The sequence below is a fragment of the Lactuca sativa genome, chromosome 3, assembly GCF_002870075.4.
Source record: "Lactuca sativa cultivar Salinas chromosome 3, Lsat_Salinas_v11, whole genome shotgun sequence".
NCBI lineage: Eukaryota > Viridiplantae > Streptophyta > Magnoliopsida > Asterales > Asteraceae > Lactuca > Lactuca sativa.
Window position 1 is genome coordinate 214,408,812 of NC_056625.2, and position 14,884 is coordinate 214,423,695.

General features: G+C 41.1%; 1 long non-coding RNA gene across 4 annotated transcripts; it reads right to left on the reverse strand.

Moving 5' to 3' along the window:
* Positions 1 to 12,119: 12,119 nt before the first annotated feature.
* Positions 12,120 to 14,527, reverse strand: LOC111882322 (uncharacterized). Of its 4 annotated transcripts, none has more exons than XR_002847133.3 (6): positions 14,230 to 14,521; positions 13,961 to 14,097; positions 13,685 to 13,815; positions 13,060 to 13,156; positions 12,925 to 12,981; positions 12,120 to 12,827 (listed from the first exon to the last, which is right to left on the reverse strand). It is a non-coding gene; the product is annotated as an uncharacterized LOC111882322 (long non-coding RNA). The 4 variants fall into 4 exon arrangements; XR_006187733.2 differs by having other exon boundaries at positions 13,919 to 14,097; positions 14,230 to 14,517; XR_002847132.3 differs by having other exon boundaries at positions 13,685 to 14,100; positions 14,230 to 14,527.
* Between the last annotated feature and the right edge of the window lie 357 nt (positions 14,528 to 14,884).

Consider the following 14,884-nt stretch of genomic DNA (forward strand, 5'->3'; position numbering starts at 1 on the left):
AGGGTTCCTTTACTGCCTCTTTCACCCAGAACATCGAACCCTAAGCCCCATTGTTGCCTATTCAAGCTTCGAAGCCATCTTTGAGTGATTTGAAGGAAGAACAAGAAGGGGAATCATTGAAGCTTCAAGGATTGGCCTTAGATCTGAAGATTGGGGGATGTTTCTGAGTTATTGAAGGTATTAAGTCGTTTCCCTCCTTTAGATCTATTTTTGTTGTGAGTTTTGGGGCTTTTTAGCCATGATTAAGTTGTCCATTTGAGTTAGAAGTCGGATCTGGAGTTGCTACTTCAGATCTAAGCATATTTTGGTCTTGGAAAGGATAAAGTATCAGCCCTTGAGTTGATTATGGAGCCTCATTGCCTTAAACCCTAGTTTATGGTGTATTTAGCCTAGATCTCCTTCTCTACACGTAAAGTTTGCAACTTTACTTGAGGAATAGGCTTGGGGAGGGTAGATCTACTGTTTGGAGCCCATGCATGACTCAAAAGTCCTCTGCATGTATGTAGATCTGAATGAACTCGGCGAGTCCTTTGAGTAGACTTGTCGAGTAGCATGAAGGTTAAGAGGAACTCGACGAGTGGGATGAACAGCTCATCGAGTCGGATGAAGTTGCGCAGGAACTCGGCGAGTTTGAAGAACAACTCAGCGAGTTGGTTGAAGATTGCGTTGGACTCGGCGAGTCTGTTCTTGGACTCGGCGAATCAGGTCGCGAAAACCCAAACCCTTCGAGTCGAGACTTGAATCAGTGAGTTGAGTGGAGACTCGGTGAGTTGGACAGGTCAGGAATTGGAAATTGGTAGACTCGGCGAGTCATGGACTGACTCGGCGAGTCGAGTCGCGAATGGAAGGACTCCGAACTTATGAACTCGACGAGTTAATCGGTAGACTCGGTGAGTAGGGTTGACCTGGAAGGTTGACCTTGACCAGGACTTTGACTTTGACCAGAGTTGACTTGGTTGATTGTCGGGGGTTAGTTAGACTAAGTGTTGCTTTGATATTGGTAGTTCGGGGAGCTAGTGGAGCAGGAGTCCAGAGAGTTGCTGGTCAGCAGCTAGTGGGATCATCAGCAAGTTCAGCCAGTGCAGGTGAGTTTCCCTTTATGTGAATGGGTCTATGGCCACAATTCCGGCCCATGTAATTATGAGGAGAAGACCCGGGGGTTAGCCCTAGGCACAGTATGCTAGTATGATGTTCAGGACGAGGTCCAGTGATAGCGGGCGGGTGCCCAAGGAATGGACTATGTGATAGTTTATACTTGTCGTCTGTGTGATACTTATATGTGCCTGGTAGGGAGGTGAGTGTGGGCGAGGGCCCGTATCTCACCAATAGCAGAGTGTGGATGGTGTTCCACATCTCATTAGCAGCAGATCAGGGGCAAGGCCCAAGTTAGGGAAAGAGTGAGTGTGGGCTGGGCCCGTATCTCACTATCAGTAGGAGCATGGACGGAGTTCCATGACTCATCAGTAGAGTTTGGTTGTTAGGACCGAAGGGTAGTCAGACACCCCAGATACATCTGACAGTATGTGATGTTATGTTTACATGCTAGCATGATCTGTTATATGAGTTAGAGGCAGTTGGGGGAGATAGTCCCCCAGATTACCGGTCGATAGGGCCGAGGGGGTGGTCATGCCCGGCCATGCTAGATAGATTATGTGATATATGTGTTATGTGGTAGTAGTAGGGGGTGAAATAGTCCCCAATACCCGGTCGAGAGGACCGAAGGGGAGACCAGCACCCATATATGCTAGTCAGTATCCAGTCGAGAGGACTGAAGGGGAGGCAAGCTCCCAGATATACTGGTCAGTATCCGGTCGAGAGGACCGAAGGGGAGGCCAGCTCCCAGATATATTAGTCAGTATCCGGTCGAGAGGACCAAAGGGGTAGGTCGGGCACCCAGATATGCCTGAAAATATATGTATGTTATGTGATTGTATCGTATGTGGTATGGTGGGGGAACTCACTAAGCTTCGTGATTACGGTTTTCAATTTTGGTTTCAGGGACTTCCGGTAGCGGAGGGAAGAGCTCGGGGTGATCGCATGGCACACACCATAGATTAGACAGCCTGGGAATGTTTTACTCTGATAACGAACATGTGTTTTGGAAACTAATACTCTGATTCTGATTTGAATCGATACTTTTGCTCAAAGTGATGTTTTATTAAAAGAAATTTTTAGTCTTCAATTTTGGGACGTTACAAGTTGGTATCAGAGCCTTGGTTTGAGGGATTCAGACATGCTCTCGGGTGTGTCTGAACTCAAACTGAGGAATTGGTATAGAAGTTTTCAAAATGAAAAGACAGTTTTGTAAAAAGAGAGTTTTGGGAAAGAAAACAGTTTTAGAAAACCAAAAATAATTCAAAAAGAAAAGAACTTTGAAAAGAGAAAAAAAGGGTGTCGTGCATGCAATCAACCGAGCTCAAGTAAGTTCCCCAAAATACCCAGACAAGTTTATGTTATGATTATCAGTTGATAGAACAACATGCTAGATTAGGACTAAGGATCTAGGAATGATGACTTATGTGCCTATTATATGTGTTCTGAGCTACATGATAGCCCTGATTAGACAGTAGTAGGATAGCCTGTTTAGGTTATGCCTGGGTTTATGAGTTTGTGTGGGTCTATGAGTTTATGTTGCATGCTAGTTCAGTTTCTTGCTATGTGGATATGATTGCTTGAGTATGTTGTGGTTAGATCTTCCCTTGTTTGAATGCTGCTTGCTTTGTGCATTGTGGGATTCTGAGTGATGGAAGTTAGCCCTTAGGTGGATACGTCACGCCACAAGTGATCGGGTTTGAATAATCTCAGAGTGCTAGATTTGGCCCTATTGCAGAGCTCTCATCTGAGTCCAACCGTTGTAGGGACGACTCTCTTACTCGAAGGATTATCTGAGCCTCGTCACATGTGATGGTATCTAGGTAATGGCTAATTGGCATCACAAGGAGACCTTCAGCAGCTGAGGACTAGTTTGAGCTGAGTCAGAGGTTTCCCTAGGGTAAGCCTAGGATGAGATAGTGCTCGGAGCAGTGGTAATGGATAAGGGACCTGGTGGAGTCGAAGCAATTCCTGAGGAAAGTACGGATAGATATGGAAGGTAGTATGGGCCCGTACTACTGAAAGCATAGGATCCGTACTCGATTCGGGAAAGGCCGAGACAAGACCGGGAACCTGATAGGGTATGTGTTTGGTCGCGCAGCAGTGATAAGTATTCTGATAGAGGATGTATTATATTTTCAGTATGGTGACATTGCGGGAGAGACCAACGGGTGGATCAGGCGCCGGAGAGGGATCAGGCTCAGGTTCTAGAGCCGGGCAGCTTGATGATCAGATGAGGGATTTCATTTCCGCAGAGATTGTGCGCAACATCATTGATCAGACTCCAGTGATTTTTGGTTCGGTTAGAGAGGCCGTCGTGGAGCTTATGGATGGTCATCTTGAGGCCTTTAGGGCCGGGATAGTATCAGGACAGTTTGGGGCTCGTCTAGAGCCCGGTTCTTATGGAGTTCAGGGATCCATCAGAGAGGCGGATTCCATTTCAGGCTTTTGCCATCAGGAGTCAAGAGTGAGTGGGGCACCCTGTCTCCAGGAGAGACCCTTGCATGACTGGGTAATTAATGAGGTTTCGCTAGTCATTCGCGAGGAGTTGCCTAACATCATTGAGCGGGTCACGGGTCGGGTGACCGCTAAGTTCCAGGGACAACCAACTGCTGTTCATACGGTTGATTGGTTTGGATGGGCAACTCGGAAAAAGGAAGCGGGCACGTGTTGCAGGGAGATTGGGAAGGAGTGTGGAGTCCTACTCAGCTGACTTGGGCGCCAGAGGTCAGGAGGACCTAGAGGTGTGTGGTAAGTGTGGAGGGACTCATGGGTTTGCTTGTCACAAGTTCAGGTGTTTCAAGTGCGGGGAAAGGGGGCATGTGTATCGGGATTGTAAGCAGGATCAGAGATGTTTTCATTGTTACTAGCCGGGTCATTTCAAGTCTTGATCTCCCGACTTAGTGGTGGAGAGAGTTCAGGGCCAGGCGCCCACCGTTCTGCAAAAATTCAAGATCAAGCCGCACTAGATCGCAGGTATGTAGTTTGAATTCTTCCCTTTGTAGTAACTCTATGGTTATGGTACTGCATCGATGTTAGTAGGCATGTATCTGTGAGTATTATATTACCTGCTTGTGATCGATTGATATGCCATCTGCATACCTTGGATATTTGAATGGTAGACAAGAGATGTGCTCTATGGGAGAAGGATTCATAGGATGCAATAACTGTAGCATGCCTGGGAGGGACTTGGCATGTCTCGCTAGATCGGAGTTGTATAGTGTTGGAGATGAATTGGTTAGATCCCTAGCTATGGTAAGCTTGGGTTCCTCAGCAGATTGATTATGGAATGGTAGCAAGGATTGGGATTTCTTTTTGAGTTTTGAGCAACAAGGGGTAAGCAGGATCGAAGTGGGGGAGAATCCTCCGAGTGTGCAAAGGTAGGAGCACGCAGACCCATAATGAGTGTGCGACCTCCGAGAAGGAAAAGAAGTGGTTCAGCGTTTGATGGATTGAGGATTTTAGGGTTGGGAGTTTGAGAAAGTCCCCATCAGCTAGTGCGTGTGATGGTAATGGTTAGTACGTGGTTGGGAATTCAGGTTGTGGATCGCCCGTAGGACTCGAGGGAGTCGGAATGAGGATCTTGAGAGCTAATGGCACATGGGAGCCTTCGTATTAGCAGTCATTGGTAGAAAGTGATGTAAGACTACATGGCAGTCGTAGCATTCACTAGCAGTTAGTGGTGGAAGTGTTGCAAGACTACGGGGCAGCCATAGCATTCACTAGCAGTCAGCAATAGATGGTGATGTAAGACTACGGGTAAGCCGTAGCATTCCTAAGTAGCTTTGTTAGCGGAGTTGGGGCGAGGCCCTTATCTCCTAGTGATCAGATATGGATCAGGAATGGGTAGTGGATGAGAATGATAGGGAGTTGCCTGTATAGCCCTAGAGAGGTGAGACCTTGCGAGAGGCCGCTCCAGGATATAGTTGGGTGAGACCCGTGGGCGAGGCCTGTATAAGATTAGCAGTGTAGGTGAGACATGAGAGCAGGGTAGCTCAGTAGTATGGTTGGGTGAGACCCATGGGCGAGGCCCGTAAGTTTTAGCAGCACAAGTGGGACCTGGTAAGGACCTTAGTGTCAAGATAGGGGATCGAGGATCCCAGGATTGTAGTGCTTGAATGGCAGGATAGATTGAGCAGTTATAGGTGGTCGAAGTTTCTTCGGAAGTCGTTGGGAGCGACTAGTAGTGGTGTTGGGACTAGCTACCGGTGGGAGCCGGTAATCCAGTCAATGATAGGTTAGTAGTGACCAAGGTGGTCTCAGTTCATCTAGAAGGCAGATGAGGAATAGCAGAAAGTTTCAGTCAGTAGTAGTGTGGGTAAGCAGTCTATGGTGGAATTCAATAGTTGGATCGTGGGGTGCTCGGCACCAAGTTATGGCAGAGAGGACTGTCAGTGGTTACTGGCGGTGATGACCCGTACTGGAAGTAGCAGGGGTGATGGAGTTGGTGAAGGGTAGGACCTTCACATTGGCAGAGGAAATAGTTGGCTATGGAGCATTGCCTTGGGAAGGCAAGGAAATCGTGCAAGGAAAGAAGGGGTGAACCCCTATAGGTTCATTGCAGTACTCGGTGAGTACCAGAAGGATTATCGATGAGTAAGCTGTGTTTCCAGGATGTTCAGGGTCAGGCTGACCCGAGTCTATTATCCGCAAGGATTAGGGTTAGTCGGAATGACCAAGCGAAAGGCCAGCGAAGGTAGGCAGCTGGTGTTGGATTAATTGGTGGGATATTAGAGGCAGAACGCAGGCGGTGGGCCATAGCAAACTTCGAGGACAAAGTTTAGTTTAAGTGGGAAAGAGTTGTAACACCCAAAGTTTTGAAGGTCAGGAAAGGAAAGAAAACCCTAACTTTAAGGGGAGACTCGGCAAGTCCAAGGAGGAACTCGGCGAGTCCGAGCGGGATCCGGGTCGAGGAGTAAGTGACCGACTCGGCGAGTCGGACAAGGGGACTCGGCGAGTCGGACAAGGGCGAGGAAAACCCTAAATTCGGGACTTGGGGCATATTTAATCGTCTCATTCTCTCCACTAGGGTTCCTTTACTGCCTCTTTCACCCAGAAAATCAAACCCTAAGCCCCATTGTTGCCCATTCAAGCTTCCAAGCCATCTTTGAGTGATTTGAAGGAAGAAGAAGAAGGGGAATCATTGAAGCTTCAAGGATTGGCCTTAGATCTGAAGATTGGGGGAACTTTCTGAGTTATTGAAGGCATTAAGTCGTTTCCCTCCTTTAGATCTATTTTGGTTGTGAGTTTTGGGGCTTTTTAGCCATGATTAAGTTGTCCATTTGAGTTAGAAGCCGGATCTGGAGTTGCTACTTCAGATCTAAGCATATTTTGGTCTTGGAAAGCATAAAGTATCAGCCCTTCAGTTGATTATGGAGCCTCTTTGCCTTAAACCCTAGTTTATGGTGTATTTAGCCTAGATCTCCTTCTCTACACGTAAAGTTTGCAACTTTACGTGAGGAATAGGCTTGGGGAGGGTAGATCTACTGTTTGGAGCCCATGCATGACTCAAAAGTCCTCTGCATGTATGTAGATCTGAATGAACTCGGCGAGTCCTTTGAGTAGACTCGATGAGTAGCATGAAGGTTAGGAGGAACTCGACGAGTGGGATGAACAGCTCGTTGAGTCGGATGAAGTTAGGCAGGAACTCGGCGAGTTTGAAGAACAACTCGGCGAGTTGGTTGAAGATTGCCTTGGACTCGGCGAGTCAGGTCGCGAAACCCCAAACCCTTCGAGTTGAGACTCAAATCAGTGAGTCGAGTGGAGACTCGGTGAGTTGGACAGGTCAGGACTCGGAAATCGGTAGACTCAGCGAGTCATGGACTGACTCGGCGAGTCGAGTCGCGAATGGAAGGACTCCGAACTTATGAACTCGACGAGTCAATAGGTAGACTCGGTGAGTAGGGTTGACCTGGAATGTTGACCTTGACCAGGACTTTGACTTTGACCAGACTTGACTTGGTTGACTGTCGGGGGTCAGTTAGACTAAGTGTTGCTTTGATATTGGTAGTTCGGGGAGCTAGTGGAGCAGGAGTCGAGAGAGTTGCCGGTCAGCAGCTAGTGGGATCATCAGCAAGTTCAGCCAGTGCAAGTGAGTTTCCCTTTATGTGAATGGGTCTACAGCCACAATGTCGGCCCATGTAGTTATGAGGAGAAGACCCGGGGGTTAGCCCTAGGCACATTATGCTAGTATGATATTCAGGACGAGGTCCAGTGATAGTGGGCGGGTGCCCAAGGAATGGATTATGTGATAGTTTATACTTGTCGTCTGTGTGATACTTGTATGTGCCTGGTAGGGAGGTGAGTGTGGGCGAGGTCCCGTATCTCACCAATAGCAGAGTGTGGATGGTGTTCCACATCTCATTAGGAGCATATTAGGGGCGAGGCCCAAGTTAGGGAAAGAGTGAGTGTGGGCTGGGCCCGTATCTCACTATCAGTAGGATCATGGACGGGGTTCCATGACTCATCAGTAGAGTTCGGTTGTTTGGACCGAAGGGTAGTCAGACACCCCAGATACGTTTGACAGTATGTGATGTTATGGTTACATGCTAGCATGATATGTTATATGAGTTAGAGGCAGTAAGGGGAGATAGTTCCCTAGATTACCGGTCGATAGGGCCGAAGGGTTGGTCATGCCCAGCCATGCTAGATAGATTATGTGATATATTTGTTATGTGGTAGTAGTAGGGGTGAAATAGTCCCCAATACACGGTCGAGAGGACCGAAGGGGAGACCAGCACCCATATATGCTAGTCAGTATCCGGTCGAGAGGACCGAAGGGGAGGCAAACTCCCAAATATACTGGTTTATATCCGGTCGAGAGGACCGAAGGGGAGGCCAGCTCCCAGATATATTAGTCAGTATCCGGTCGAGAGGACCAAAGGGGTAGGTCGGGCACCCAGATATGCCTGAAAATATATGTATGTTATGTGATTGTATCGTATGTGGTATGGTGGGGGAACTCACTAAGCTCCGTGATTACGGTTTTCAGTTTTGGTTTCAGGGACTTCCGGTAGCGGAGGGAAGAGCTCGGGGTGATCGCATGGCACACACCATAGATTAGACAGCCTGGGAATGTTTTACTCTGATAACGAACATGTGTTTTGGAAACTAATACTCTGATTATGATTTGAATCGATAATTTTGCTTAAAGTAATGTTTTATTAAAAGAAATTTTTAGTCTTGAATTTTGGGACGTTACATATTTTATGATTGATAGCGCAAGGATTTTAGCGGGCCAACAGCCAGAGATTTACCTGCGTGATTCAGCAGTGTGTGGGAGGTTCCTCACTATATTTAGCGGGTCGAAGGCACCAATGTCGGCCCATGATTATTATGATAGGATGCTAGATGTACGCGTGACTCTTGCATGTGTTATTTTCTGGTATGTATACCGAGCGAGGCTCGATGTCGTACGAGTCCGAATGACTGTGTTGTATGCTATTGGTTTGTGGCTTTTGCTTGTTTTAGCATGATTATATGTTTCTATGTTTATGATTTGTAACGGGCGGGGCCCGATGTCAGGCGAGGCTTGAGGCCGAGTGGGACTCGATGCCGAGCGAGGCCCGATGTAGGGCGGGGGGGCCAATATGTATTTATGTATATATGGTATGTGGTATTTTGCGGAAGTCACTGAGCTTTGGGCTTACAGTTTTCAGTTTATGTTTCAGGTGCTTTAGGATAAAAAGGAAAGAGCCCGAGATGATTGTGGTGTACACACCACCTTTTTCCACATTTTGAGATTTACTCTGATATGACATGATTTGTGACATACTTTGGTCTTTTTAAGTTGTATGAAAATGTTTGGATTGCTGATTTTATAAATTATAAATTAAATTTGTGGGTCTTATTTTTGGGACGTTACAATGAAGGGTGATGGAAACGAAGACTTATTGTATATTTATCTAACAAACCTGTTTTCATTTTCACAAAAAATATAAAATCACTATAACTAATATACTCGGAAAATATCAAAGCGAATTCGTAAATACCTCCCTGTGGACATACGTATTCAAGATTTGTTTCCACAACATCCCACCTTCCACTAGTTACAACGCAAACCAAATATTCATTTATTTTATAAGAAAAGTTTTAAGCAAAATTTCCATAGAAATAACAACTAAAGTGAAAATTTTTTGCAGAACTTTATATATAAAAGGGTTGTTTCGTAATCAAACCATGTCAATTTCGTAATCAAAATAATAATAAAAAAATAAAAATTGTGCAAAATCGCAGGTGAACTGAGTTCATCTGCGATTTTAGTGATTTGTGAGGGGTATTATATTGAAAAAAAATTAAAAACCTTAAAAAACCTATCTACAAACATACAACTCCTAATACGCATCCATGCTTCATCGACTTGTACCTTCGCAGATGAATGCGCGAAATCGTAGATGGGCTTAATCCATCTGTGATTTTGATGGTTATTTTTGTAATGTTGAATTTTTTTGGTTATTTTCTATTAAGTAATTAAGGAAATTGGCTATTTTTTGTAATTTTCTCTAATATTTTTTGTGCCATCTTAACACCACCTCATTTTATTTTCATTCACTACTACAAAAGGCACATAAGACCCGATATATAAGACCCGTTTGTAGGGGAATAACGGGTTAATTATACTATAAAGAAACCGGGATTTATAAAGGAAATTGTGATATGACCTGATCAAAAGCTAAGGACCAGGTCATTTAACCATAGAGTTATAAGACTTGTTTTTCCAAATAAAACATAATTCTATGCTCTACGCATTGCCTCCACCATTTGTGTGCTAAAGGGTTATAACTTATAACTTATAACACACAATCTTTTAACAACCAACTTCTTTTGGTTATTTCCAAATTATAGCACCTAGTTAACAACAACACTTGATTTTCTGATTGTTTTTGACTATTACACAAAGCTAGATTCACATGAAAGAAACCGATATATTTAATTGAGTTTATGTAATTATTCATTCAAACTCTCATTCTCCTCTCATACAACATACTTTCTTTAATTACATAATAAAACTCTTATTCATAAGGTTTTTTCACATTTACGTAGATCAGGCCCGGCCCTGACATTTCGGAGGCCTTGTGCAAAAACTAAAATGAGGCCCCATAAAAATTTCTTGTAAATATTATTAAATACATTTGCTACCACTAATTCAAAACATAAAGTTGCTAAAAACATCTTATAAATTCACCACCACAAAATAATGTCTTCATCACTCATTATTAATAAAATAAAACTGTAAAACTGTTATAAACAACTTTTCAAAAAAAAAAAAAAAAACAACGCATTATTATTTTCTAAACATTGACCTTCTAGCATTTTTAGAAGAAAATTCATCTATGAGACTTTCATAATCAATATTCTCAAGAAACTCGTTCTTAATCGAAATCAATGCCAAAGCATTTAATCTCTCTTGAGACATGGTCGAACGCAAATAAGATTTTAAAAGCTTTAGTTTTGAAAAGCTTCTTTCCGCTGATGCAACTGTAATAGGAACAGTCAACAATATACTGTATGCTAGACAAGAAACTGGATAAGTGTTCATCATTTTTAGGAAATTTAGTATTCTGTTAGCTGTATTGTGTTCAACCGGTAAATGTTTTTGTAACAACTCCAGTTCGTTGAATAAATCATCAGCATCAATGATGTCTGACATATGACCATTTTGCAGCCTCTTTTCTAGATTTTTATAACATGACGTTAACTCGCTAGTATTCATTGACTTCAACTTTTCTGCTTGAGTAAGAAACCAAAAATGACATATAACCCTAAATATTGAAAAAGCTAAAAAGCAAAACCTAAAACAATATATAATAAAATATAGATAGATCATGGACATAAAAAAGCTATCAAGCCGATACATAAAAAAAATAAAGCAACAATTTCATTATTCATTAACGACAGAAAGCAAAGCATTGCAGTCAAGCGACAAGCATGGTTGGAAAATTAAAAGAGATGAAATACTAACCTTAATTTGCAGTAGGGAGTCAACGAGATATTCAAAACAACAAAAGCCAAAAGACAAGAGATGAGCAACACAATTTCTAGGTTTGGCAGGGTTTGAGTTTTTCTTAGTTTTGGGTGAGTTTGTATAATATAAAATCGTTCTCTAAAATTTATAAAGATAACAAATTTGCATTTTTTTTTTGGATATAGATATTTTTCTTAAATTGTTGATAAATTTTAAATTTATAATTACATTTTGATTTTTGTTGATTTTTTTCATAATTAAAACACATCTAAAATTAGAACCAAATATTACCTGACTAATTTTATTTATTGATAAAACATAAAAATAGATTTTACAATACCAATACTATAACTATAAATTATTCTAAAAATTGGAGGCCCTCTAAAATCGGAGGCCTGGTGCGACCGCACCGCCGGCACCACCCCAGGGCCGCCACTGACGTAGATATATTTACTACCATTGGTCAACCAGTTGTGAAACTCTGAAACATAAACCGCCACTGTTGCTTGCTCAACCAGTTGTCAAAATATCAAACATAAACCGCCACTGTTGCTGAGGTTGAAGTAGGTGTTGCCAGTGCAACAAAAAAAGATAAAAAAATCAAATTTTTTTCAATGTGAACAGATAGGGTAGGTGTTACAGGTGCCACTATGGTTCACCCTATACAAAACCGCCTCTGTTTTTATGACGTTTCCTTAGTTTCCCATAGTGTTAACTAGCTGGGGAACCCCGTGTTGCGGGGGTCGGATGCAACAATTTTTTCCGTTGTTTTTTCTTTGTAAATGTTATTTGATCAACTATTTGTTTATAGTTTGAGTATTGTTATGGGACAGTAATATTTTTTCGTCATGGATAATTTTTTTGTTGTCGGATAAGTTATTTATCGAAATATATATCCTTTGGTTGATGGGATGGAACTGGAGAGCTGGGTTCCACGGAACAAATATTTCATGGGTTTTTCCGTATTAAGTGTTTTTTAAATATAACATTGGCTAGCTCAAAAAACATTTGATAAAATGATAACACACGTATCTGATAAAAGCAAAGTCACCACAACAAACAAAAAAACAAAAAAGAATCAATTTACTGATCAGTATGTGTTACAGTATGCTAATAAGTTCAATCGTCGGCTTTCTTAGATTCCATAAGCCCTGAGTAAAGAAAAAAAACATATAAAAACTAATAAATAAATACAGTCAAGAAATGAAGTACAAGACACCTAAGACGAATCTCCTGCATTCTAATCTTTTGAGCTTCTTGGTTGAAACGCTTCCATACAACTGCAAACAGGTGAACTGTTTATGTTAAAGCTTCCATATGCCACCTTTCTTGTGGATCATCCTGAAATCCATTTGTTGAATTAACTGAGGATCTCCCCATCGGCACATCATCTGCAAAAAATAAAAAAAAAAATTGGAAGGTCAGATAAACAGTGAAACAACAAAAAAGGAACAAATTGACATGTAACAGATTAAGGACTGAATAAAGTTTACTTACAATCTGGCAACGATGTAATGGTAGAATCAAACATCCATGGGATAGTAGCGAGCGAATTAAAAAAAATCATATTTATTAAATTGTTAAATAGTGAGTAGTTTACCTGGTGACGTTGCCACAAGAAATTGATTTTAGAAATAATCAAAATCTCTCATATAAGTTAGTTCCATTAGGTAATGAACAAAATTTTTTCATAAAAAACTCACATCAATTCAATCAAACAAACCCTAGAAGCAAATTCAAACTTGCTGCCAACCATGACCAGAATCGCCGTCTGCAACCAATGAATTTGACCGGAATCATCAGACAAAAGATTTGATAATAAATTTTCAAAGACTTTTGAACCGAAATAAAAATTAACATCTACTCACCTGATTATGTTTTCTTGATTCTTGATACCAATTAACTACACCGGAAATCAAAGAGTCCTAACACAATTAACAATTTCCATTTAAAAAACCACCAATAATAATAAATAATAACTATAAAAACTTAATTATTTACACCTGTTCAATGTACACCGCCTGGTAAGATCAAACATGAACAACATTGCTACAGAGTCTTTGCAGGCGGCACGAATTGCTTCCGTTGAACCACCGTTATCTGCAATCGCAACAACACATTTCAAGTTCATGAATCCCTTTCCAATAATGGAAGAAATTGTTCAGAAAATTAATCGAAATTCATTTTTTTTACCTGGAAAAAAAAACAATATATAGTGGTAGTTTTGGTCACAAAACCGTTAATGATAAAAAGAATATGTATTGTTTTACTGCTAAAATCAGTCAATTTTAAAAAAACAACTGCATTTAATTTGAACATAAAAAAACCACTCTTTCAACAAAACTGAAAAGTGAACTAAAAGAACATTTCATAAGGGCAGTTAAGTCAAAAAGTATTAATTGAAAACCGGTCTTTCAACAAAATTGAAATACATCTTTAAAAATACTTTTTTTCTTACATATTCGTCTTATTTTCCAGGACTTGACTGATTTACCCCTCAAGTGACAACATAAAAATAAAAGTATATTTCTAGTTAGTGCTTTTTTTTGAGAAAAAAAATAAAACATATTTAAAAAAAAAATCGAAAAGCTGTTAATTGAAAATTGACCCCCAGCATAGTAGTTCGACCTGCTCCCTTGAGAGTGCACATCCCTCAGATGTACATGTTCTTGGCACAGTGTTGTCGGCGCAATTGACAGTAGCAGCCACTTGCAAACCAAGTGACATATGACATTTGTTCCCAGTGGTACCTCCGCAACCTGAAAAACATGAACCACATATCCAAAATTTGCTGATGTTTTCATAAACATAAGAAATTCCTTAAAAATACTATACAAATTTTTTTGAGTTATGCACTCATACCTGGAAAACATGAATCACATTTCAAAAAAGTTAAAGACTCACAACTTCAATAAGCAACTGTATTTCCGAATCTACAAGGTGTATGTTTAACTTTTGCAATATGGTCTTTAATTCTTCAATTGTAATAGTGCCATCTTCATCAATGTCAATCTTTTTGAACATTTCTTTGAGGTCTTCAACTGCTTCATTGGATAAGAAACAAAAAATCACATATATATCAAAAAGCATAAAAAAACACAGGCCCATTAACTGTATTAATATATGTGTTTGTTATGAAAAGAAAAAAAAGGGAAAGAGAAAAGCAAATCAACCCTCAAAGCTTTTTTCTTGAATCGATAAACTTCTAGGTGTACCCACAAGTACATCAACTCCTCTCCAAAGCTCTCTCAACTGCAAAATAATGAATCATGTAATCAACTTAATAGTTATATAAAAAAATATTACTATAATATCCCCAAGTTGTAATTTCGTGTTGATTAATAGGGGATCTAAGATAAACAACTACAATTTCTTCTGCCCCATACGTCCATGACACATGTTGATAAGTATGGTAGGGTACCGTTGTTCTGGACCACTTTGTCCTTGACAACTATAGTAGGGTACCATTGTTCTAAAGTCAGTTGGAACAATCTCCATTGACAACTCTAACTATTTTTACGTGTCATATCAAGTTTAACCATTAAGTGGTAAAAGATATATATCAATACATGTAACTCACCACTAAATATAATTGTCAATGTCTCTCTCACGGATTGCACCAACATATAGAACACCACCTTAGGCATGGTTTACCATTCTCCTGTTCCTTGATAGCCTAGACCTTTTGTATTCAGTAGGCCTCAAATGAGGAATTTGTTGAAAGACAATTCATACACTAAGCTGAATATTCAGTTTTAAGAAGCAAAATTAAGATTTGCAGTCGATCTAATGTATCAGAAAGGTGCAATTTTGGATGCAAATTCTAGA